Consider the following 27,968-nt stretch of genomic DNA (forward strand, 5'->3'; position numbering starts at 1 on the left):
TCAAGAGGGATTATCTCTGATTTAACGTGTTATCAGCTGTTTTCCCCATACATGTGTGCCATATATACTGTAGGTTATTTATTTTTACCCCTAAATCTCATCATTTAATCTGAAGTTCAATGTTGTGTAACTGTGTTTACGGAAAGTATGTATGAGCAAAGAAGAGGGATAATTGTACTGATCTGGTTGTCATCAAGACAACCTATTAAACAAGTAGTAAGCTAGCTAGGGGAAGGTTGTTGAGACTATCCTGTAAGTTTTAGAGCTGAAAACTTCCTTGTTAGTCCAATAAAAGCTTTTATTGACATCTGACCCAGCAAACGACAAAAAGTGGGGATCTATGACGTCAAAGGGCAGCAAGCACCACCGCCGCAGAAGATCAACGCCTACTTCATAACTGCCTGAACGTTTAGTCCCGCCCACCGATTCACTCATGACATGCAATAGAATAGGTAGCCTAAGTAACATAGGCCTACGTGGTGCTAAACTAGATCGAGCTACCAAGCAATAAACATGCCGTTGAGGATTACAAAATATTGTGCAGTGCCTGGACTCGACAATAATGCAACATGTGTTAATTCTAATGTCTGATCTGATAGGTAGTGATTCATGTACAGTCAGATGTTCTTTGTGTGTCAGTAAATCAAACCCGTGACTCAACGTCAACTTGAATTGTTTCTCTTAGTAGGATGAAAAGGGGGATCGTGCATTTGCGGCAGTAGCACCTAGACTTTGGAATAGCTTACCCATGTACATCAGGGATGCTGATTCCATACACGTTTTTAAAATACAACTTAAGACATACTTGTTTTCCATGGCATATCCCTCATTGAAATATTTTTTATTATTTGTTACAACACAGAAGGGTCGGAGGCAGGAGTAAAACAAACAAAGATGTTTATTGATACCAGCAGAGTTAAACAGTTGTGCAGGTGAGTATAACGTGAAGAATGGATGACAGGAATAGAGCAGAATGATAATACTGTCCTGGTCTGTCAGGGTGGCTGGTGTGGAATGTTTAGAAGAAGATCGGGATTGAGGATGTCATTTCTGGGGACCCAACAGCGCTCCTCGGGGCCATAGCCCTCCCAGTCCACTAGGTATACTAGTTGACCACCACAGCGCCAGGAATCCAATCTCACGAACCTCGTAGGCTGCACCGTCAGGCTCTGTGGAGAGAGGAACAGAGGGGTGGTGAGGTTAATAGAGACACATGGAATGCACGGGCGGACTGGCCATCTGGCATACCGGGCACTTTAGAAGTCTTGCGGCGCCGGCGGGAGAGAACAGTTCTACAGACAGATGAGTTCCAGTAAGTCAAGGCTATTTTATTCAAAAACATCAGATGAAGTTATTATTTTCTCTTTAACGCTGAAGGTGCTGAGTAATTAGTAACAACAACAACAACGATGATAACTGATGATTTTTTTCCGCTATTTCCGATTAGTCCGCTATTTTAGCGATTATAATGTTACCTAGCTTGTTTACCATAGCTTGTTGGATAAGTATGCCAGGGCCAATTTTTGGTCCCAGTCCATCCCTGATGGAATGTGGGGTGAATTCTGTATTGTGGAGGGAGTTGAAGTTGGTAAGTGACCGGGTTGATCTGTCTGATGATGATGATGAAGATGAATGGGCCAATGATTCTGGGACTCAGCTTTTTGCAGGGCAGACGCAGTCTGATGTCCCAGGTTGACAGCCAGACCTTCTGTCCTGGTTGATAGGAGGGAGCGTGGGAACGCCGAAGGTCCACGGTCACACCCAGGAGGGATAGAAACGCCTTCCATACACGAGAGATGAATTGGGGTCCCCTGTCTGAGACAATGTTTTCGGGACCATAGTATCGGAATACGTGATTAAACATGAGTTCTGCAGTTTCCATGGCGGTAGGTAGGCCTCTCAGGGGAATCAGACGACAGGATTTGGAAAAGCGGTCTACTACTACCACCAGGATGCATGTGCCATCAGAAGCTGGGAGATCCGTAATGAAGTCTACTCTCAGGTGTGACAAAGTCGCTCAGGAACGGGCAGAGGACTGAGCTTGCCGGCTGGGAGATGACGAGGGTTCTTAGAGATGGCGCACTCCCTGCAGCCCTGCACGTACCTTCTGATGTCGTTGGCCATGTTGGGCCACCAGAAGCGCTCCTTAAGCAGCGAGAGAGTTACATTGACCCCCGGGTGGCCAGTGCCAAGTGACGTGTGGGCAGAGTGAATAAGTGGAGTGCGTCATGTCGTTGTGACGTATTGCAAGCCTTGGGGACGACCCGGCGGAGCGTTGGTGGAGGCATTGGAGGAGGGTAAGGTCTCTTTTGACCAGGAGATGGGGCTCACAAAGATGGACTCGGGGAAATTGTTTCAGGTTCAATAATTCTTTTCCTCTGGAGCATGGAGACGGGACAAGGCGTCTGCCTTTACATTTTTGGAGCCAGGACGATAGGAAATCGAGAAGTCGAATCGGGAGAAAAACATGGCCCAACGTGCTTAACAGGGATTAAGTCTTTTTGCAGCTCTCCGGTATTCCAAGTTCTTATGGTCCGTTAAAACCAGGAAGGAGTGCTTTGCTCCCTCCAACCAATGCCTCCACACTTCCAAGGCAAGCTTGACGGCCAGGCGCTCGCGGTCACCAAGGTTGTAGTTGACCTCTGCCGGGTTAAGCTTGCGGGAGAAGAAGGCGCATGGAGTATACTTGCGTTCCCCTGCTGCTGAGATAGCACCGCTCCCACTCCTGTGGTGGAAGCGTCCACCTCTACGACGAAGGGCAGATCTGGATTTGGGTGGACGAGGAGAGGAGCAGTGGTGAAGGCTTTCTTGAGGGCTTCGAATGCGTTGGTGGCTTCTTGAGTCCAGGACAGAGACTTGGGCTTGTTGCGTAGTAGATTGGTGAGTGGATGAACAATGGAGCTGTAATTTTTTATGAAGCGGCGGTAGAAGTTAGCAAAGCCAAGAAAGCGCTGGAGTTCTTTGATTGTGGATGGAGTGAGCCAGGACTTGATAGCTTCCACCTTCCCCTCGTCCATCCGGATGCCACTGTGATCAATGATGTAACCGAGGAAGTGAACTGAGGGTTGGTGGAATGAACATTTTTCAGCTTTCAGGAAGAGATGGAATGGTCATAGGCGTTGGAGGACCTCCGCAACGTGGTGGCGATGTTCGGCCATGATCCAGGAGTAGATGAGTATGTCATCTATGTAGACCAGGACAAATCAATGGAGAAACTCCCGGAGCACATCATGTATGAAATCCTGGAATACGGAGGGGGCGTTGACCAGGCCATACAGCATAACGAGATATTCATAATGGCCGGTGGGCGTGACGAAGGTGGTCTTCCACTCGTCCCCCTCGCATATCCGGATGAGATTATACGCGCTGCGGAGGTCCAGCTTGGTGAACAGTGGCACCACGGAGATGTTCTAGGGCAGCTGGGATGAGAGGAAGGGGATACCGGAACTTAACTGTGATCTTGTTCAGTGCACGATAATCAATACAGGGCCGCAAGCCTCTGTCCTTTTTTGCCACAAAGAAAAAACTTGAAGTAGCAGGGGAAGTAGACGGGCGGATGTAACCTTGATTAAGTGCCTCTTTGATGTATTCCTCCATGGCCTTCTCCTCCGGTACTGACAGGGGGTAAATCCTTCCCCTGGGCACTGGCTCACCCGGTAACAGATCGATGGCACAGTCCCATGGCCGGTGTGGAGGCAGCTTGGAGGCTCTTTGTGGGCAGAAGACGTCACTGAAGGGGGCAGGAGATGGTTGGATTATGCTGCTCTAGCCACGGATGCCCCAAAATCACATCAGAGGTGGATTCCTCCAGAACCAGCAGGTGTATTTTTTCCACATGTAATATTCCCACACGCAACTGAAGAGGACCCACGCACAGACTGATCTTTCTTCGGCTCAGGGGTTTGCCCGTGATGGAGTGGACTTGGTAGATGGTTGGAGAAGGCGTGGTTTTGAGATGGAGCTGTCTGCAGAGGGAGGTGCAGATGAAATTTCCTGCTGACCCTGAATCGAGGAGCGCCACCACTGGAACCGATACATCAGCAGCAGTAAGGTTTACAACAGTAGTGAGTGGTTTCATCTTCTTAATGGAGGGAATGATAGCACTCAATGATGTCCTCCTCTCCTCTCCTCCCTGCTGTGCTGAAAACGCGGTCGCTGCTACTGCTACTTGCAGGTATGCTCAACACCTGACGGGCGAGTCTTGACAACAAAGGAATGGTCTTTTCATGTTGACTCCACCAACCCAGCAAATCTCGATCTCGATGACAGGAATAGAGCAGAATGATAATACTGTCCTTCTTGCTATTGTAGGAATGAGGATCTTGAACAACGCTGGAGAAACTGGATGCAGGAGACAGGGAACACTCACACACAGATGGAGAAGCACACGGGGAATACAGGAGACGCTGGAGACAGGTAAGTAGATCATCTGGAGTCCTTAAGGTAAGCATTCAGGTAAGTATGAGAATGAGACCGGACAGTGAGTGCGAGTCCTTTATACTGTGACTGATGAGTGCTGATGGGGTACAGGTGCCGGTGATTAGTACTCTGGTGATTGGGTGCGCTGTGACTGGCTGACGGTGGAGCCTGGCGTGTCTGTTACATTATTACTGTTAATGTGTGTATTGCTATTATTAAAATTGTATTTATTTCTTTTTATATCTAGATGTTGTAAAGCACATTGGTCAACATGTGTTGTTTGAATAGTGCTATACAAATAAAGCTCACATTGACATTGAAAATCAAAGAAAGCTCCCTTTGCAATCGTTTGACAGCTTCAGCATGCGCTGCTCCATCAAACAGCGCAAGTTTATCAGTGACTGACGCGCAAAACTCCCGTTTTATTCAACGAATCTCTTAGTTACATCATGTTTGCACTGTTAGTGAAGATGACTTTCATGCCACGATCTAAATATAATAGATCTGAATGTAATGCAACACTTTTCACAATTAGTTAACCTTGCTGTAATAGTAAAAATGCGCTTAAAGAGAGAGTAATACTTGGCTATTTCAAATGGAAATTCGTTTGTAAATGCCCACTACTGTGATTGGCTCTGAAGTAGAGCCCTGCACGGGCCAAAAATTCCAGCCCTATCCCGGCCCAGGCCCGTGGTGTTCAAGCCCTAACCCGGCCCCAGCCCGACAACGACTGCAGTTTTTCAGCCCGAGCCCAACCCCGACCTGACCCAAGACCAACATCAATACCACTTTAAGCTCTTTCTGAAGCGCACTCTCTGTTGCGCGCTGTCTCTACTATACACAAACACACACACACACACACACACACACACGAGTTATTAAGAGGTAAACTTTTATTATATGCCTCAAACATAACTACCACCGTCGACAATCATGCCCAAAAATATTAATACTGACTGTCCATTACAGAGAAGCATATGCAGTAGAGAATAAAGCTAAGCTTTGTGATCCAGCAGCAATATATAATAAATAAAGATTAAAAGAATAAAGATTTATGGCCTACCTTTCTTTGATGTTAAGTAACTGAAGACATTTGTTTCAAAGAACTCTTTGCCAACTGGCTAACGTTAAATGATAAAAAATAAATTAATAAACAAATCCGTTGAACTGTAAGCATGTGAGCATGTAAGGTGGTCATCATTCACTGTTTATTCGCGTGCACTGTGAAGAAAAATAATAGCATCCACTGTTGAAGGCTTCAGAGATGTCCTCCTCTCCTCAAGCGTCCTCCCTGCTGTGCTGAAAACGCATTCGCTGATACTGCTGCTTGCAGGTATGCTCAACACCTGACGGGCGAGTCTTGACAACAAAGGAATGGTCTTCTCATGTCGACTCCACCAACCCGGCAAATCTCGATCGTCATATTCCTTGCTGGGGGTAAGGTTGAGGTATATGTGGATCTCATCTAAAGCTGTGTCATCACCCTGGCCGACTTGATTCTCCCACTCCAATTCAAAGTCTGACAAGGCTCTCTCCTTTGCTGCCGGTGGCGGAGTATCTGACGTAACCTCGTTAGCTGGCTTCTCAGTCGCAGTTCCACCTGTTGCTTGATAACTTTCAATCCAACTCTTTGCATCTAGCAGTATGGCATCTCTCTCAGTTTCACAAAACATTCGCAACTGGTTGAATTTTGGCCACAGGAATATTGCCAGTTTATGGAGTGGCTGAATCTGGATCTTTTTACCAATCCATTCCAAGTGGCGCTGGCGGATGGTGGCTTGGTAAGGCATGTCAATGCTTACTGGCTGGCAATGACACTTCAGCCTCTCGTGCCACAACACAACAAGGTTCAAGGTTGGATATTGATCACCTTCCAACTGCCGCTGGGCTTCGTAGAAGGGGTGGAGAAAACCGTGAACCAGAACATCTGGGGACACATCAGCCATTCTTTGGGCCTCTTCACGACTCTCCAGCTTTTCACGTAGTTCAGCATACACGTCCTTGACAGACTTGAGTGTGAGAAATACAGTGCTGTAACGTGTTTCTCCCATCTGCAGAACGGTCTTGGATAACTGGCTTGCCAGACAACTTTGTTTCACGAACCGGACTACTTTCATGATCGGTGATGTCCAAAGCATGTTGGAGGACCGTGTTGTAGATGTGGTCCTGACAGTCTAAGCGCCGGTATGGTCGTAATGCAGCAACGATATTCGAACTTTGATCTGTTACCCACACCACCTTGCTCATTACAGAGGGCTCAAACTTGAGAACTGACACAAGTTGCTTCTGCAATTCCTTGCGAATATTTTCAGCTGTTTTGGCCTCATCGTGAGGGAACATGGCAGTGGTCAGTACATTACTCTTTAACTTGAAATCTGATGTTATGAAGTGATATGTGATCGCCATGTAACTGACCTTGCGGTAGTCATCAGTCCACATGTCTGTGGTCATCCCAACATTAATTGAACGCATCACCTCTTTTATCACAGCAACAATCGCTTCGCTTTTCATTGTTGCCTTTTCCTGGCATCTGCAGGAAATAGTCGTGGGGTCAGGCAGCAACTTTTCAGCAGACAGGCGACCATAGGCTGCTCCGATGTTTATTAGTTCCTGGGCTAACTTTATAAATCCTCCTCCAGCCACCGTTTGGAATGGCTGTATGTCTTCGCAACAGAAATCCACACACTTCTCTGTGACTTGGGATCGGGCATTAGGTGGCACTGGCTTCAAGAAGAACTCGGACATTGATAACTGTCTGCTTGTGCTAGCAGAGTTAGCTGTAGTGCAGCCGCGATCGATATGCCGTTGCAGATGAGAGGTTCCTGTTTTTTTGCTGTCATATGCAAGGATATGTTTGCAGATTCCGCACTGCACATGACCAATTGGCTCATTGTTTGTCGTTGTAATCAAATCAAAACACTTCCAAAATGCAGCTTTTCCCGAAGGATTGGGAACTTTTAATAACTCCTCACGCTCCAACTTCTCCCTGATGCTGGTTGAAAAAATGCCTTTTATTTAAAAAAAATGACAATTTTGGATGTAAAAAGCATACATACACTTACAAGTACACCCCAGGAAACATTATAAAACAACACAGTTCATGACCACTTTAATGATAATCAAACAACAAATGACAAAGGAAAATCACTCACTTATCTTGAATGAATAACTTAAGTAGCTTTAATAAGGATTAATATTCATTGTGTACAGTAAGACTATGCAGTGTTATATGCAATGTTATTTTACATTTGATTATTACATGTTTTGTTGTAGGCTATTACTTATCTGAATACCACCATTAGTACGTCTTCCTGAAAGAACTTAAAACACTTTATTTAATTTGTATTTTCATTCAGTTTTATTTCTTTGTCTATTTTGTTTGTAATTAGTTTCTTTGTTCTTATTGTATTGCTGTTTACTTAACCTGGTATTAGTTTTTGCTGAAGTATAGATAATTGTGAAATTTCACAGATATTTAAAATTACTCATACCGTGAAATATGAATTTAATCATATTGTGTTAAATAATTGTGATTTCAATATTGACCAAAAATAATCGTGATTATGATTTTTGCCATAATCAAGCAGCCCTACATTACATTAATCAATACAAAACTATACATCTATCTAGTGAGAGTAAAACCTGTTGAATAAGTACGGAGCAGACTTTCAGAATATAGTCAGCTGTTATGAGAAATTTCATTTAGGATGTGAAAAAAGCCTTTCACCGGCCTAATCTAAAAGACAGGTGCAGAGTCAGTGGCTGCATATGAAATCTTAAAAATGCTCCCTTCAGAAGTTGCATTCCAAGGTAGGAAGGCATCAAGCCACGTCTGATTCCAATATTTGCTCACTTCGTGTCTCCTTAGACATTGTCAGGATTTACCAGACCCAAGAGATGAGAAGGTGTAAATCAGTTTCAAGTAATTTATTGAACAGTATGTGCAGAAACAGGCAAGGCAAAGCAAGGCAATTTTATTTATATATTTATGTATTTCATACACAATGGTAATTCAAAGTGCTTTACATAAAGAGGAAACAAATATATAAGAATACAAATGGAATGCATAAGAAATAAAAATAACAGTAAAAACAGAATACATCTGGATGGAAGAGTCAGGGAGTTTCAGTCAGAATTTTTGTAGCCACCAGGGCTAACTAAACTTTGTTTTCAATCAGAGCGGATCTAAACGTATCTATCCATCAGAGCGGATCTAAATGGATCTTCCTCACGTGGAGGGATAACTGTACTCAACTTTGTTGTCCATCAAAGCGGATCTAAATGGATCTATTCATCAGAGCGGATCTAAATGGATCTTCCTTGCACCGGAGGGATAACTTTAAAAATATTTATATTTGTCTGGTAGCTGTGTGTATAAACAGTACCCTTACAGACAAATCTTCCTGGACTGACTCTGTCCAAATGCTTACTTCCTAATTCTCCCAGCTCTTTCAACCAGACAGCAAGATTTAAATTGCATTAAAACAGTCAGAAATAAAAAAGATGATGCAATCAGTTCTGACATAGCGCAGTGCTCAATCAGTAAATGCATAGCTAAATAGATGTGCTTTGAGTCTGGATTTGAATGTGACTACTGTTGGAGCACATGTTATCTCTTCAGGAAGCTGGTTCCAGCTGCGGCTGGCGGAACAGCTAAAAGCAGACTCTCCTTGCTTTGAGTGAACCCTTGGTATTTCTAAGTGACTTGATCCTGACAGAGATGTTCACGAGTCTTTTAGCTGGAGTCTGAGGGTGCGTTCACACTTGTCATGTTTGGTTCGATTAAAACGAACCCTGGTGCAGTTGCTCGGTTAGTGCGGTTCATTTGAACATAAGTGAACGCTGCCATCCAAACCCTGGTGCGCACCAAAGAAGCGGACCGAGACTGCTGAAAAGATGGGTCTCGGTCTGCTTCCAGACGAACTCTGGTGCACGGACCAAACACATGCAACCGAACCAAAAACAGGAAGACGAGACCCTAAAAAGGACAGAATCCTCACGCATGTCCGTTTTTCTCATCATAGATGTGAGTTTGCCCATCACAGGCCTCAGACACGCGTCTCCACGCAGCAGATCGTTTGTGTGTGTGACGGATGGATTCCCGCCGGGGTTTTGACTACTTTACACGTTTTATAAGCTCTTCACGAGTTCCCAGCTGGCCAAAATACCATCACATGCAGGCTACGCACCGCTATGCACACACAACGAGCGCATTTACCTCAGAAAACAGCATTGTTTTGGATGTTCGGTAAGTTCCGTCTCAAAATAGGCAATACGTCATAAAATCCGACCAATCACATTGTGAATGTATCCCTATGCCTTAAGGTTCGGTATCTTTTGGTTTGGTGATAAAATTGCCAATCTGAACGCTAACCGGACCAGGACTAAATGTTTTTTTTTTTTTCTTCTTTGGTCCGGACCAAATGAATCAAACGAACCGAACTACAAGTGTGAACGCACCCTGAGTCAAGTCTGAAGTCTTTAAGCTAGAGTCCGAGTCAAGTCTGAAGTCTTTATCACTGGAGTCTGAGTCAAGTCTGGAGTCTTGTCACAAGTCCAAGTGGAGTCTCGAGTCATTAAAAAAAGAATTGTCACAATCAAATCCTATTTTTGTATGCTAGTTGTATTATATAGACAAAATAATATGGTCTTTCTATCATCTGTTTTATTTGAAATGCAAGGGTCATTTGTACATAATTTACATCCAGCTCATTACTTTATAATCCATTACAATGTACAAAACAGTCGTCCTGGCAACACGGGTAGTAATTTTCAATACAGTCGCTAAGTGGACGCAAGATGGCGCCAGTGAGTCACGGTTTGTTATACAGCAGTTTGTTATACAGCTTTGTTGTTAGTGACAACAGTCATTATCAGAAAATAATCAAACTTCGGAATGCTTAAGAATGTCGATTGAAAACTCCACATGTTGACTGAGATACGTTAAAATATGAGCTTTAAGTAATAAAAGGATTAACATCTCTATCTCCCTTATGGACACATTAAGAAATAGAAAAGCTGCATATAATACGAAAATACTGATAAAACGTAGTGCTAGGTTTAAAGTCTAGATTTTTGTTTTGTTTACTTTTGGCAATTCAGAAGAGGCATACAGCTACACCACAGTATAATAGCTAGCTGCGTGAGTTAATGTGACTAACGTTTGTGGATGCGATGTCTCATATAATTTGATGCTGTTGTTCCGGTGTCTTTTATTTTTTTCCCACATTCTGTGCATCTAGCCGATCTGACGTGATAATAAACTCAAACGACAGAACATATGGCACAGTGGCTCCCGTACATGTTTCATGGGACTCTTCTGACATTTCGGAGTTTAAGCGCACAGACAGGGATGGGCAAAAATACATCAAAATGTATTTAAAAATAAATAAATACTCAATTTTAAATGTATCAAAATAAACTACAAAATACAGCAGCCACACAATGTATCAAAATATTCTACTGTATTTTTGTATTTTGAAAATACTACAAAATACTTTTACAAGGAAGCATGAAGTTTCTTTGCAAACCTTCCATCATTTGGCCCATTTGATCGATCCCTTCACCATTACACTGACTTAATTAAGTAAACAATGTTTGATAGCAACAGCTTTTCTTTGCCCGAATCATGAAATAAATCTGACATATGCAACCAGTTAAAGGCACAAATATGTAGGATTTTTAGATTAAAATACCACTAAACCACTAAAACAATGTTATATGTTTGTTGACTTGTATACTTACATTATCCCAAATGTTTCCAAGAAATTCTAAATCCAGAGAAATAAGCAATTTTAACCATGACACACACCGTGTCCGTGTGTCACCTATCAATGACATCATTACCCTCGAATTCTCATTCTATTTTGTTGAAAAACCATGGAAACATCAAAGACACTTTAGTACTGTATATTATGAGTTTTATTAGACAGGGAAGCAACTGTTTGGATACATTCATCGACAGAAATCTCATCATGTTATATCGCTTTACACATTATGGGCCAGAATTACTAAATGGGGCAAATTAGTGTGAGCGCAATTCCACAAATGCGTTGATGGGAGTGGCAAGTTTTGCACGTGATCTGCTGACATGCAAATTAAAGAACACAGACATGGTCAGAAGTGCAAACGATATGTTCGGATAAGGTCTTACTCTGTCATTTCAAAGAAATTAATAATCCTACCACGTGCTCTCTGTTCTCTGCGGTGTCTCCTCCTATAACAGCAACAATTGCAGCCATGTCACAAATTGGGTTCAGACATGCTTTTTTAGGGCGTTAAATGATGGTGTAAATACCAGTAAATTGACAAGCGCAAGCATTAGTAAATCGCATTGTGTGATTCATTTAAATACTCTCCTCCCATAAATTTTGCCTCTGAAAGGGAAACTCTTACAAATGCATATGCAATAAGGTCAGCCACAAACACAACTCAGTCCACACATTTTTAGCGCTAATTTTATACTGCGTGTCTTTAGTAAATCCCAACAGTATTTTTTTATTGCCAAAAGAGGGTTTGAGAGCTGTGTGTCGCACTCGTCTCTCATTAGTAATCGCTCCAGTGGGCTCATTACTGCTCTTATTACTGCGTTAATAATCTCTCCATGAACACGATTTCTGCCTGAGTCCTGTCCCGATTCTTTTCCACCGACTGTAGACGTGAAGACAATATATCCCATGATTCCGTGAAATCAAGGTGTCATCGAGCTACGCCTTTGTTTTGAATTAGCGATCTTTAGAGGCGAAAATTTACATATTGTGGCATCAAATATTCACATATCCCTGTGATCTCCCAGATGAAGGTTAGTTTTAAAGTAACCAACAGTTTAATGTTTGTGAATGACTCATAATTGTATCCTAATTTAGTTACTTGATGTTTGGTAATGAAGGGCCTATTTTGCGTCAGCAACACTGACTCAATGACAACAACTCATTTATAAGAAGACAACTGACAGCACCTGTATTCATGGCAACTAGTTTTTAACCAATTTATCATTTGATTGTTAATCATAAATATAGGGGGTTGCTGCTCGTTATGCAAATTGGTAAACTATTTAGCCTAGGCTACCAAAATGAACACCAAAACTTAACATGAACTGTTAAAAATTATAGCAATTTATGCTAAAAATTGATGGAAAGCTGGCAGCCTGCACGTTTCTTGACCACCTTCTTCCATATGGATCAGTTTTCTATTCTGATTGCAACAAGTCTCTGCAAACTACTGAGTAAGCACCAATCAGAGGCCGCAATTTTATGTTGTCATCATGTAGACTTCTTAAAGTATTTTACAGTATTTTAAAAATACAAAAATACAAAACACTAAAGTATTTTGATACAAAATACAAAGCCATTTTCATCAACCCTATCAAATACAAATGTATCATAAATACTGTCCATCCCTGCGCACGGACATATGTAATTAAAGTGTATGACAGGAGTCCAATCTACCACGACATGTAAGGATATATATAAGATGCAGATATTATAAAACTATTTAAACAACACAAATTCTTTATTTTATAAAAGACTTTTTTAAAATATTCCGAGTCTTTTGTGCCGAGTCGAGACAAATCTGAAGTCATTTCACGTTGAGTCCGAGTCAGAATCTGAAGTCTGTTAAAATGCGACTCGAGTGCGACTCGAGTCCGAGTCACTAACTCGAGTGCCCATCTCTGGATCCTGATGATCTTAGTGAGCTTTAAGGTTTATATTCTATGAGCATATCTACAATGTATTTAGGTCCTAGGCCAGGGGACACATCTGGGGGCTAGTTCCTTTTCTATTATTCCGTTCTGTTCGGTTCCTTTTCTTTTCTATTTTATATATTATATATATATTATATATATAATTTATATTAGGCCTACATGTTTTGTTGCTTGAAAACATAACCTATTTGACAAAAGCTTGAGCTGACAGTAGAGCGGTTTGAGATAGGACACAGATTCAAATTTAATACTCAAAAAATATCTATAAAACGTAACTATTTTTAAAGGGTGAAATTTAAATATTACTGAGTTAGAACTCTATTCTTATTCAAATTAAAAGTACTCTAATTAGATCACCGCAGGTAAACCACACATGGCACTTCACTACATGGTAAAAAGAAAAAAATATTGTTTCTATATCTAGAATGGTTTTAGTCTACAAACACATTTAATATAAATACAAATGCACAAAACTTAAAGTTTATGACAAAAATAGTCTGTAATGTGGCCTTATTGGCATTCAATACAAGTCTACATTAAAAATTAAATAAAATACTAACCTACATTTCTGACAATATACCACGGTTACAGTTAGTGTTACCACAGTAAATCCATGATAAATGTTGGTGAATTGTTGGTTGAACAGTATTCTAACTGGATCGGCTCAATGTTTCTCCTGATTTGCACGTTAGTGTTGTATATAAAGTCAGCGCTGTTTCAACATAAGACAAGGACACACATTTACACAAAATACACTCTAAAATCAATTCTAAATGTAACTGGAAGCCAGTGTAAGGACCCGAGGTCTGGTGTGATATGTTCATATTTTCTGGTTCTGCTCAGAATCCTGGCAGCAGCGTTCTACGATCTGCAGCTGTTTTTTGGGAAGGCCAGTGAGGAATCCATTACAATAATCCACCCTGCTGGTGATGAAAGCCTGAACAAGTTTGTCTAAGTCTTGCCTGGAGACAAAGCATCTAATTCTTGCAATATATTTGAGATGATAGTATGCGGATTTAGTTATTGCTTTTACAGGACTACTGAAACGCAGGTGTAACTCTAAAGTCACTCCAAGATTCCTGACTTGATTTCTAGTTGTTTGACCCCTAGAATGAAGATATGCGTTCACTTTACCATTGTTTCCACATGCAATGACTTCAGTTTTGTCTTTGTTTAACTGTAGGAAGTTTTGGCACATCCAATTCTGTAATTGTAGGTGATAGGGCAAGGTAAATCTGGGTGTCATCTGCATAGCTTTGATATGCAATTTGGTTATTTCTCATTATTTGGCTCAGTGGCAGCATAAATAGGTTGAACAGGAGCGGTGCAATTATTGAGCCTTGAGGGCAATTATTGAGCCTTGAGCCACCGCATGTCATGGATGTCCACCTAGACGTATGGTTACCGATACTCAGATAAGAAACTCTCCCTTCTAAGTATGACCTGAAGCATTTAAGGACCATTCCAGAAAGCCCGACAGTTTTCCAGCCTGTCAAGAAGTATGTTGTGATCGACAGTGTCAAACGCAGCACTGAGGTCAAGTAGTACCAGCACTGATATTTTACCTGTATCGGTGTTTAGGCGAATATCATTTATTATCTTTATGAAAGGTCCCAGAAAGAACTGAGGTGTTTAAAAGCAGATCAACTAGAAGTGGTAAACAGTTAAACACACTTTTGAAAAAAGATGTGGGAAGTGTGTCAAGGGCGCAGGTTGATGTTTTAAGGTGCTGTATGGTTTCTTCCAAAATTGTACCATCAACTGCTTCGAAAAGACACATAATAGCTACTTTCTGAGGTTGTGATCGGATATGTTTTACCCCAGTGCAGCTCAAGGATGTGCTGATCGCCTTTCTGATATTATTGATTTTCTCAGGGAAGGAGGAAGCAAACTCACAGCATTTGCTGTCTGAGAGCATTTCACTGGAAATCTGACTTGGGGGGTTTGTTAGGCTCTCTACAATTGCAAAAAGAGTGCAGGTGTTGTTTAAGTTGCTGTTTATAATATTTGAGAAAAAGGTCTGTCAAGCTTTGCCTAGTTCACAGGAGCAATATCAATAATATTCTTGACTTTTGAGTAAAAGAATCAAGGAGAACAGCACAATGTTCTCATTTAAGCATCACTTTTTGACAGAAATAGATCTAGCTTCAACAGTAGGATAGATCAGCATATCAAAGAAAATACAGAAATGATCAGATAGCGCAATGTTTAGACCCTTACTAATAAGTAAATCTAGAGTGTGTCCACGATTGTGTGTGGGTTCATGTACAAGCTGAGTCAGATCAAAAGTGTTCAAAACTGTTTTTTCCTTTTGCCATACTGAATTCTGCATTATCTATGTGGATATTAAAGTCCCCAATAATGGCAATTGTTGATAACAGTTCTGTAAAGTCCTCAGCAAAGGCTGGAGAGTATTTTGGAGGCCTGTAAATAACTATAAGTACATGGAGCACCTTTTAACACAATACCCAGATATTTGAAAGACAAGTAATCACCAAATGACATTTGCTTGCATTGATAGACATCTTTAAATAGAGCAGCTTCACCTCCACTTCTCTCTACAGACACTCATAAAAGTAAAGTCGGGGGGGGGGGGGGGGGGCTGTTTCATTGAGGACTGTTGAACTGAAGCGGTCTTCTAGACATGTTTCATTTAGAGCATAAAATTTAGGTTTTTTGTCGTTAAGTCATTGACTTGAAGTGATTTATTTTTAAGTGAGCGGATGTTTAAAAGTGCTAACAGTCTTACTTTCTGTCTCCACAGTAATCTTAGTTTGATGTGTAATACCCAGCCAACATAGGCATGGTGGGGCCCAGATGGGTGTCACCTGGGCAGCCTAACTGGGGCCCAGACATTTTTGTCCACGGTTTCCATGGAGGCCCCACATGGGTTAGCCCAGATGAACTGAACACTGCTCAGTGTGCACACTACAGGCTTTTAAATGAAACACAGACACATGCTGGAGTTAATGAGATAATTAGGTGATAACGAGCAGAATCACTGAAGGACAGAGAAACAACAAGAACTACGACTTCAGCCACAGCCTTCGATGAAATCAACTGAAGATAAAAGACATTAAATCTCTGAAGATCTGATTAAACATCTCCACAAACAGCATTACCAGCTTCACTTATTACTAACCAGACTGACTTTCTTTCTGACATTCATCTACAGAAGCTCTTATTGAGAATTACCAGAGGTTTAGATGTTGATGATTTGTTGAAAATACGTTTGGTTTGATGTCACCGTGATCGAGGTCAGCGCTTACTTCAAGTTAGGCAGTTTGACTCTTGGCTGTTTTAGTGTTTATTTGATTGCTCTTGCTGTTCATTATGGCAAGAAAACAAGAGACAATGTGATCAACTGTTAAATGATAAAAATATATTCATCATTTAGTGGCTTAATTCACTGATTTAATGACTGATCTTTTTATGAGCTTTTATTAGCTTTGTGCTGGACCTTTTCTTGAATTTCAACACTAAAAATGTTTTAATCAGAAAATTTGAAAAACACATTGTTCACTAAACACTTCAAACCTCATGCAAGATTCACTTACACAGATATCAAGAATCAGCGTATAATTCTCAACAATGGTGACATGCTTCATGCTGCAATGCATTCTGGGAGCCATGGATGAGTTTTGTATGAGGCACCCAGAATGCATTGCAGCATGAAGCATGTCACCATTGTTGAGAATCATATGCTGATTCTTGATGTCTGTGTGTGAATAAATCTTGAAGGTGTTTTAAAGGATTTAATGTGCATTGTATTTTTCAGATTTATTATTCTGATCTGATTTTTCTAACTTTTTTTTTAGTTGTTCTGGAAAAGATCCAACACCACAAATTTTTTTTCATATAAAGCTCAGTCATTAGATCAGTGAACAAAGCCATAACATGTCTCTTGCATTTCTTGCCATAACAACCAACAAGATCAGCCAAAAAAAAACATTATTACTAAAACAGTCAAGAGTCAAACTGCCTAACTTGAAGTAAGCGCTGACCTCGATCACGGTGACATCAAACCAAATGTATTTTCAACAAATCATCAACATCTAAACCTCTGGTAATTCTCAATAAGAGCTTCTGTAGATGAATGTCAGAAATAAAGTCAGTCTGGTTAGTAATAAGTGAAGCTGGTAATGCTGTTTGTGGAGATGTTTAATCAGATCTTTTATGTCTTTTATGTCTCTATTGTCTTTTATCTTCAGTTGATTTCATCGAAGGCTGTGGCTGAAGTTGTAGTTCTTGTTGTTTCTCTGTCCTTCAGTGATTCTGCTCATTATCATCTAATTATGTCATTAACTCCAGCATGTTTCGGTGTTACATTTAACAGCCTGTAGTGTGCACACTGAGCAGTGTTCAGATCATCTGGGTTTACCCATGTGGGGCCTCCATGGAAACCGTGGACAAAAATGTCTGGGCCCCAGTTAGGCTGCCCAGGTGACACCCATCTGGGCTCCACCATGGTATGTTGGCTGGGATAGGCAGCAGATTAGATGGGTTTCCCAAACGGCTTGAGAAGGCCTTAGGCGTTCTATCATGTAATAAAACAGAAATAAAGAAAGCAACAGCCACACTGGGTTAACAGAACCCAGAAACAGGTGAAACATGTATCAAAAACAGGTGACAGGTGAAACATGTAACAATTTACGTTCAGTGTGATATGCAGATGAATAACTTGGAATGTCTTACTAGGTCCCAAGCAGATCACTGGAGAACATATACAGGTGATAAATCCACAAGACAAGTTTGCAGGTAAGGGACCTTGATGACCTTGATGTGGCCAGAACTAGTGAGTGAATGTGTGTGCCTTTTGAAGGGGAACTGATTGGTGTGGTGATGAGGACCAGGTGCAGGTGATTAGTAACCATGGCAACACAACACTTGGAAAGTACAGGAGGGGGTTAAGGAGCAGATTTCAGATATAGCGGATTCCATTATCTCAGTGACCTTCCCACTCTTCTTGTTGCTGTTCGTGTGGGAAAAGAGTGTAGATATCCGGTCCAACTACAACACCGTGAGACCTCACTTTGGGACTCCGCAATGCTGCAGGACTCCTCACGGCAGGGCCTCAACACATCAAGCTACGTTGTAACTTTCCACATGGGAGAGGTCTCTGCTGACATCTTCATCACCATCGAACCATGGAACCATCAAGACTTTCCTCCAAGACTGCATCTGGATGCTCATTCAACGGCTAAGGCATTGCAAGTATTGCACATTTAACTAATGAATCAGAGGTTTAGTCCAAGCTGTAGACCCCTTGCTACCAGAGTGCTTTAAATTAAGAAACTGTTGGTGTTTGTTTGTTTGTTTTTCAGGTGGTTAACCGACACTTACATTTCCATGGCCTCATTCCCCTGTTTCTGTTTCATTTGTTCACTTTCACCATTTTACCCATATATATATGTGATTGTGTGTATGTGTTTGTTTAGACTAGTTATATGTTCATGATTTAGCTAAATAAAAATGTTGTGAACATTCACATTTGTATTGATTCTGTGATCACTGCTTGCAAAACAACGTTTCTTTAACAATGCGATCAAGGCTACATGCTCTGAGTAGTATTGTACCCAGTAAGAAAGAGTTATTTTTCTGAGAGTTGATAGCCACCTTGCGAGGAGAAGTAGCGGTCGCTGCCACTTTGGAAGAAGCAAGAGAAGTGTATGCAGCCCAAACACACAAAAGGCAGTTGCCATCACAGGAAGCTCAGCTGACGGTGGAAGTACCTCTGTGACCACTGGACTCAGAAGCGCTGGGACCAGTGGACTTGGGACCAACGGTTTTGAGAGCTCTGGGATCACTGGACTGGGGAGTTTTGGGACCACCTGACTTGGGAGCTCTGGGACCACCAGAAACATTTTTATAGATGCATGGACTGACTTCATGGTCAGTCCAGACTGGTGTCATTTTGGTGTCCAGACTGGAGGATGAAGAGGACTCTGGGATGAACTCTGGGGCTGGAGCAGTCTCTGTAGACTCAGGGGCAGGCGTGAGGTGGAGTAGGATCCATTTAGCAGGAGGTCATAGAGGATATACTGATCCAGTGTGCAGTTGTTTGTCTCCCAGGGCATCTGTGAAAACAAGGAAAAGAGCCATTAATGCCACATCATAAAATACAAGACTTCCAATGCATACTCCTCTATCAGGTGGCCATTTTGGGAGAGGGAGAATACCAGGTCAGCTGGACGGATTGGAGTCATAACTGTTCCTACAAGTTTCTTGTTGTAAGAGTTCTGGCATTCTGTCAGGATTTACCAGACTCGAGATGAGAAGTGGTGTAACTCAGTTTCAGGTAATTTATTTTTAATAAATGGGAAAAACAGGTGCATCTCAATAAATTAGAATGTCGTGGAAAAGTTCATTTATTTCAGTAATTCAACTCAAATTGTGGAACTTGTGTATTAAATAAATTCAATACACACAGACTGAAGTAATTTAAAGGTGCCCTAGATTGTTTTTTTACAAGATGTAATATAAGTCCTAGGTGTCCCCTGAATGTGTCTGTGAAGTTTCAGCTCAAAATACCCCATAGATTTTTTTTTATTCATTTTTTTAACTGCCTATTTTGGGGCATCATTAACTATGCACTGATTTTTTCAGCACGGCCCCTTTAAGAGATGCGCTTCCTCTGCCACACGAGCTGTCGACTATACATCGCATAAACACAGTTCACACAGCTAATATAACCCTCTAATGGATCTTTACAAGATGTTCGTCATGCATGCTGCGTGCATGCTTCGAATTATATGAGTAAAGTATTTATTTAGATGGTTACGTTTGATTCTGTGTTAGTTTGAGGCTCTGTGGCTAACGGGCTAAAGCTAACATTAACATGTTTGAGAGATTTATAAAGAATGTAAAGTTGTGTTTATGCATTATACAGACTGCACGTGTTTAAAAATGAAAATGGCAACGACTCTCGTCTCCGTGAATACAGTAAGAAACAATGGTAACTTTAACCTCATTTAACATAAACCCATCAATTCACTGTCTCAATAAATTAGAATACTTCATAAGATCAATTAAAAAAAGGATATTTTAAACAGAAATGTCTGTTGTATGTTCATTTCTATGCAAACAATACTTGGTTGGGCCTTCTTTTGCATAAATTACTGCATCAATGTGGCATGGCATGGAGGCAATCAGCCTGTGGCACTGCTGAGGTGGTATGAAAGCCCAGGTTGCTTTGATAGCAGCCTTCAGGTCATCTGCATTGTTGGGTCTGGTGTCTCTCATCTTCCTCTTGACAATACCCATAGATTCTCTATGGGGTTCAGGTCAGGTGAGTTTGCTGGCCAATCAAGCACAGTAACACCATGGTCACTGAACCAGCTTTTGGTACCTTTGGCAGTGTGGGCAGGTGCCAAATCCTGCTGGAAAATGAAATCAGCATCTCCATAAAGCTTGTCAGCAGAAGGAAGCATGAAGTGATCTAAAATTTCCTGACTTCAGAAAACCTAGTGGACCAACACCAGCAGAGGACATGGCAGCCCAAATCATCGTTGACTGTGGAAACTTCACACTGGACTTCAAGCAACATGGTTTCTGTGCCTCTCCACTCTTCCTCCAGACTCTGAGACCTTGATTTTCAAATAAAATGCAAAATTTATTTTCATCTGAAAAGAGGACTTTGGACCACTGTGCAACAGTCCAGTTCTTTTTCTCCTTAGCCCAGGTAAGACACTTCTGATGTTGTCTTTGGTTCAGAAGTGGCTTGGTATGTGGAATGTGACAGTTGTAGCCCATTTTCTAAAGACATCTGTGTGCGGTGGCTGTTGATGCACTGACTCCAGCTTCAGTCCACTCCTTTTGAAGTTCTCCTAAGTTCTTAAATCGGCTTCGCCTGACAATCTTCTCAAGCCTGTGGTCATTCCTTTCACTTTCACTATATTATATATTTAACTATTCTAATAATTTGAGATGCTGATTTTTTATTTTTTATTTTGATGAGCAGCAAGCTGTAATCATCAAAATGAAAACAAAAAAGTCTGGAAATATTTTACTTTGTCTCTAGAATATATTTACAGAAAAAAAAAACTTTTTCATGATATTCTAATTTATTGAGATGCACCTGTAGAAGCTCTGTGCCTCATTAAGCTCCTGGCGTTTTAAAAATGCAGCAAATTTTTCAGTTTTCGGACACAGCCATACTTTCATCTGATTGATCGGATTGCCTTTGATATCCCACAATCCTGTGTGTTCCATTCTGTGACAACTGAGCTAAAAAATAAAGATGACATCTGAAAGCTGCAGTTGGTCGTCAGTTTGTGTGTATATCTACATTTTGACCAACTTTTTCCATTTGTTGTCATTTCTAGCTAGAAATTATTTTTTTAGTAATTAAATATTTGCTTGTCACCAAAGCTCTCTCTACCCTGCTGTAGATCACTGAACCATTATGATCAGCAGGTGTGTCCAAGCTCAAACACTGCATGCAAAATTATTGTTTGCAACGAGGCAATAAGTCAGCTGCCTAAGATTAGGATGCAGCCGTTAGATATCCTCAATGACCAGAGATATAACAATAATGTAATGTATAAAAATATGTATATAAAAAAGAAGTCACAAAACACTGAATGAATACAATAGCGAACCAAAATATATCAGTATGAACAACCAGAGTTTTTAAGCAATCTGGTCCATAGACAGGTTTCACTTCTTTTGGGTGTGGCACACACGCCAGAAATCACCTGACACTCAAAAGGAAGCTTCAGAACCACAGTGAAAAGCATCAGCACTAATGTAGAATTATTTTGGATTCACTAGATCTTGTGCTGTACTCTTGCAATGTATACGGTAAAACCCAGTATACACTAAATTAATAGAAAGACAAAACCTGAAAGCTCCATTTTAAACATCAAGGAATAGGCATGGTGTAAATAAAGGCCTGAAATAAGGTCTGTAGTTAACAAAGCCTCTAAATACGACACGTTTTGATCCATGACATAACACACCAGTTATAACCAACTTGTGAGTTTTTAAACTTTTACTGTGTCTTAAAATCGGCGGTTGCTAACAAAATGCTAAAAGGGACTACTTCCTTTGGTGGGGACTTTAGACGTCATCATCAAAAACGGGTCATTTGGACAGCATTTCTCATGAAAAAGTGGAAAAGTATTCATAACATCACAGATCATAATCAGCGAGCATGTTTTTAAATAACGTTGTTTTTTAAATACAGTTTGAGGAAGCTTGGTGGTGGTGACCTTGATCCACGACCATGGTGTGTTGTAGTCCGTTTATAGCCTACTGTTAGCCTTTTATATCTGACAACTTTATTTAGGTTTTAAAATCTATAAATGTTGTGTTAACTTGTAAAGATTATCTTGATAGAAAAAACGTGTAAGTGTCATAACCCTTTGTTAAACACAGAGCTTATTTTCTGCGATTTTCCAGAAGTCTATGGGGAAAAGGCTTTCGATCGAGGGAACCCGGGCACCGCTAACTTCCGGGTTGGCCTACAAAAACGCGTGTCCAACATTCCACACTTCGTTTTTTCCGTTCATTTAGTGCATCATCCGGGTATTTAAAGTGAGCTTTTTCTTTTTGGAATTTTCAGTGTGAACGCACTACTGCACTATTTGTACTTAAAAACGTCATAGAATAGTGCACAAGTACGCGAATTGGGACGCACCTTACGTGATGTATGTTGAGCGACGCATAGTTGTCAACAGAACTCAACTGCACACAAGCTGGAACTAGTAGAAGATGAGCGTAAACAATCTTTGCTGGTGTTGTAAAAAGTATACACGGAGTACTTGCCAATTAATGCGCTGTCGATATCTTCTATAACGGACGCGATGGCGGAATCTACACATCTCAGTTCTTGAACAACAGCCATCATTGTTCTAAACTAATTCAACCCAAGCGCTCTTTGGTGACGTGGCTGATTACGTTTCTGGTGATAATCTGTCAATCATCGCCCGTTTCTGTTCAGGCATAATTACTCCTCTATAGATCGAGTCCAGACCGAACTCCCCGACCTCAAAATGTTGTGGGCGGGGCTAAATTCGGCTGGCATCCAGGCTAGTAAATCCCTGGTGTAACTCTGCATACATGCCTTCACTTAGTTTGCTCTGAACTGCAAGGCCCAGACTAACATAAAATGGTATCCACACAAAATAAGTATTTTAATATCAATTAGTTATTGATCATAAATTACAATATCAAGGGTCATGTAAATATTTAATGGGTTAAATATTTTGATAGCTAAATCAAGAAGCAGCGAGTGCATGTCTGGACTTGTATGAATGTGAAAGAAAATGTAATCAGTAGGACTCGGTAGGTAACAAGACATTGCATTTTAGAGTTTTAGCCATAAAAGAAAATAGATTTGTCTATAGTTCATTCCTATTTAGCCAGCAGAAAACATTTTTTCAGTTTTATGATCTATGGGATACATGCTAGGGAAGGTAAAATGATTTTATTTCATCATCTACCACTCAGGAAAAATCATGTGCTTGCAAGTTGTATTAACTGTATTACACACATACAGTAATATACTCTTGTTGGTGTTTCCTTTTCTTATACATTGTTTTTAGCTGTTGTTTTATAAGGCAAAATAAAGCATTTAGATTTCATGTACATTGTTGAAAAATCAGCTTATACAACCAATTGATATACACTGTGAACATGATCTGGAGGAATGAATTAGCAAAAGTTTATTTATGATTTACATTGATTTACACAATGATCATTTGTAATCAGTTTATTATGTTATGTATTTTTGTGAACATTTAAAATAAAACACAACAGAATCTTCAAACAGGTTAAAACAGTCATTCTTTTCACAGCCCCCTTTCCGATCTGACTGGGTCCTCTTCAGTGAACTTTCTGTCTGTCTGTCAGGTACAGTATATAAATAGTGCTTGAATATATCTACATCTTTTATAATGGTGAAGTTACACATAATGAAAATTATTTAAAGCACACTTTCTATGGAAGTGTAAGTAAGTGTAAGTCACCTTTATTCATCTCTGTGGGTGGGAAAATTACAATGTTGTAGCAGAAAAACAATTCACAAAACAACAAGGTCAAAAATGTTTTGCATTCATGCCTGGAAAATGTACACTAGGCCAGAAGTATCCATATACTTATACATCCACATACATATATTATCCTCTTCTAAACAATGAGTTTGGCAATTTCAGTCATAACAATATTACAAGTAATAATAAAAAGTAATGAAATCTAAATACTTCCAGTTTGGAGAAGTTCCACTCAAAAAGACTGAAACAAATAGTTTTAAATCATAAGCTGTGTTTACTGGAAAGTTTCTAAAGCAATATTTATTGTCTGTCAAAATGGTGGAAATCACTGAAATACTATCACTCAATGTTCCAGTTTATGAACATTTTTGATTAAGGTAACGTTACACAGTACAGACATACAGTGCATTACTACAGTGATATCTTAAATTTACTTTTAAAGTTTGATGGTTGAAGGGTGAGTAGAATAATGTCTGTAATCTCTAATTGTACACAGTTTTTGGTCATGCTTATTATTGCATTCACAGAGCAAAGCTTTTGCTGATTGTTTACAGTTTAACGGAAGTTACTCCCATAATTTGAGAAATAAGTCACGGATCGTAGGATACGTACTGCATAAAAGCTTTTGTCTAGCAATGATTACCTATGTTGTCTTCAAACACCTTTTTGCCACATTCAAACATATCTTTGCTATTTATAATATATATATATATATATATATATATATATATATATATATATATATATATATATATATCAGCCATTGAATAAACAAGGCAACTTAAGGCAAAGCTCAACTATATTACTGACCATTTAACTGAAAAGTTGGAACACTGTTCTTACGTTGTCACATCTAGCATTGTGGCAGTGAGGTTCGTATGGATATGCACCACTAACATGTTCTTCCTGAAATTCTAGCTGTATGTTACTTTTTCCATTTATGAGCGTTTACAAAATGTATTTCCATGAGATTTTATGGCTTAGTCCATTTTCAAATAAAATTTTCCTGTTAATTAACTCACCCCCATGTCATCCAAGATGTTCTTGTCTTTCTTTCTTCAGTCAAAAAGAAATTAAGGTTTTTGATGAAAAACCTTTCGCCTCCAAATGGTTTAAGGTCAAAATTACAGTTTCATTGCAGCTTCAAAGGGCTTTAATACCAGACGAGGAATAAGGGTCTTATCTAGCGGAACGTTTGGTCATTTTCGGAAAAAAAAAAAAAAATACTACTGTATATGCTTTATAACACAAATGCTTCCACTTTCCGTATTCTTCAAAATGTTACGCTGTATGTCCTATGTCTTCCCTATTCTACTGACGGAAAAAACGGAACTGGCGCCGCATTCGTTCCATAAGTTGAATAGGGAAGTCGTAGGACATACAGCGGAAGCTTTTTGAAGAATACGGAAAGCGGAAGCACGTGCAAGGCGATCATCTGTTTATATAAAGCATATACAGTTGTATTTTTTTTTTCTAAAATGACCGATCGTTTCACTAGATAAGACCCTTATTCCTCGTCTGGTATCGTTTAAAGCCCTTTGAAGCTGCACTGAAACTGTAATTTTGACCTTCAACCGTTTGGAGGCCATTGAAGTCCACTATAAGGAGAATAATCCTGGAATGTTTTCATCAAAAACCTTCATTTCTTTTCGACTGAAGAAAGAAAGACATGAACATCTTGGATGACATGGGGGTGAGTAAATTATCAAGAACATTTTATTTAAAAGTGGAATAATCCTTTAAATTATTGCTAAAACATTTAATAAATAAAATACATTAAAAAATGTTTCCTGTGTCAACATTCCCCATATACTTAAAGGCATTAATAACAAATGGTCACTGTGTGTTAAACAAACTGTATCTTTATTCCTGGGTAATAATGATGGAAATGTTTGTATTCAATACATTTTATGTTTCTATAAAAAATAAATAAATAATTCACTGGGTTAAAAACTTTGATATATATGACTTTCCACAGTCATATATATATATATATATATATATATATATATATATATATATATATATATATATATATATATATATTTATATAAGTACAGTTAGATAAATGCTCAACATTTACTATCAGTTAGTAGCAGGGCCTGAAATTAACACCCGCCAACCCGCCAAATGCGGGTAGATTTCAGCTGTGGCGGGTAAGACAGCCTAGCCTGACTACGTCAGACTTCCTACTTCCGCTCAATTTCATTTCGCTTCTGTACTCAGTCTGATACAGCATCAGAGCTTTCTGTTTGCCACCGGTCTGGAAACAGAGGGGCCAATCAACGAACAGAGGGCGGGCTGAGAGCCGTGACGTAGATGCTAAGCGCCGAGTTTTACATTGTAGGAAAACCGAAACGACCGCAGAAATGGGAAACGAGACACGGGATGCAGTTCGCTCTGTTATGGAGAACATTCAACTCTTTTTCAGACTGAAGCCAGAACAAGAAGAGTGTTTGATAAACATTTGTTTTATCATGTGTTTACAACAGGTTTACAGTGGAAGTTCAATCATAGATTTGAGTTCGATGCATGATGTCTGTGCTTCGATGCGGCTGTACAGGCGCATAACATACGTCATAACTAAACGTATCTGATTGGCTTACGGATAACCAATGATTTTAAACTTCAGACAAGCGCCCCCTTTGCGAGAGAGAAAACACTTCTCTATTATGCCATTCCAGACTCTGTCTACGAAGCAAAGTGAAGTAGCAGAGTCTGGTATTACCAGGCTAAAGACAGCCACTCCCACTAGCCAATTTGGCGGGTTGAATATAATTTCAGTTTACAGCCAAAGGATCGTCGTAGCACAACATTACAATCCAATCACACAATTCGTTATTTACATGCAGTTAGTGAAGGAGGGATAGACGGAATTGCGCTAAATGACACACAACAGAAGCGCTCTCTAGCGTGCGCTCTCTCTCTCTGTCGCGAGCGCGATCAGTTCTCCTGGCGCCTGAGTAGCCAAATACACGTGCACACAGATGTCTAAATGTCCATAGTGTGGAGTATCTCGCGTGAATACAGTCGGTTATGGCTTAAGTGGACGTAAACAGGTGAGTAATAACTGAATATGTGTCAGTTACGTCCATGCATTCAGCTGCCCAATTAAATAGGTCATTAATGTTAATCAAACAACAAAAGATGTTAAATAAATGTAGGCTATGTGTATCTATAAACCTAGTGTATCTGAAAAAAAGATTATTTTTAATTGTAATTAGCTTCTTTGTTCTTTTATATAGCCTAACACAAATAACTTATACAATTTCTCATATTAGCCCATGTTCATATTGTCCACCTCTTGCCCACCTGTACATACCAGCTGATATACAATGTAATCTTGATTTAGGTGGTCAATCTGCATTTAAAACTTTGAAAGGGTTTTAAATCCTCTAAATCAAGTAAAATGACTCGAAATAAAGTAATTTAAGCATAACAAAGTCAACTTTAATCATATAAAATGTAATTTACCAACATCAAAATTGTGGCCAGTGAAAATGCTGAGTGGCTAGTAACTTTGGAAAACCACTAGCCACAGTGGCTGGTGAGCAAAAAAGTTAATTTCAAGCCCTGGTTAGTAGTCAAAAAATTATTTTTTTATTAATATTTTTTCCGTAATGAAATAAATGCCAATTGGCTTTGAGTAACTATTTATTTTTGTCATTCCATGCAAAAGTTGGATGTTATTGAAAAAATTAAATATACTATGCTTCAAGCTCCTTACCACATTCAAAGCCATTTCCTTGATGTTTCAAAACTTGCTTGGCATCCTATTTGCACGTTCCTGCAAATGTTGCCAAATGTCAACCATGACGACTGCCCTGTTGTGCCCTGCAGCTCAGTCTTGT

At 40.0% G+C, this 27,968-nt stretch overlaps 1 long non-coding RNA gene across 1 annotated transcript; it reads right to left on the reverse strand.

Moving 5' to 3' along the window:
• Window positions 1–932: 932 nt before the first annotated feature.
• LOC137034830 (uncharacterized) lies at window positions 933–27,968 on the reverse strand. The gene is made up of 3 exons (XR_010896993.1): window positions 27,845–27,968; window positions 18,740–19,200; window positions 933–1,169 (listed from the first exon to the last, which is right to left on the reverse strand). It is a non-coding gene; the product is annotated as an uncharacterized lncRNA (long non-coding RNA).

This window comes from Chanodichthys erythropterus, chromosome 13 (assembly GCF_024489055.1).
Source record: "Chanodichthys erythropterus isolate Z2021 chromosome 13, ASM2448905v1, whole genome shotgun sequence".
NCBI lineage: Eukaryota > Metazoa > Chordata > Actinopteri > Cypriniformes > Xenocyprididae > Chanodichthys > Chanodichthys erythropterus.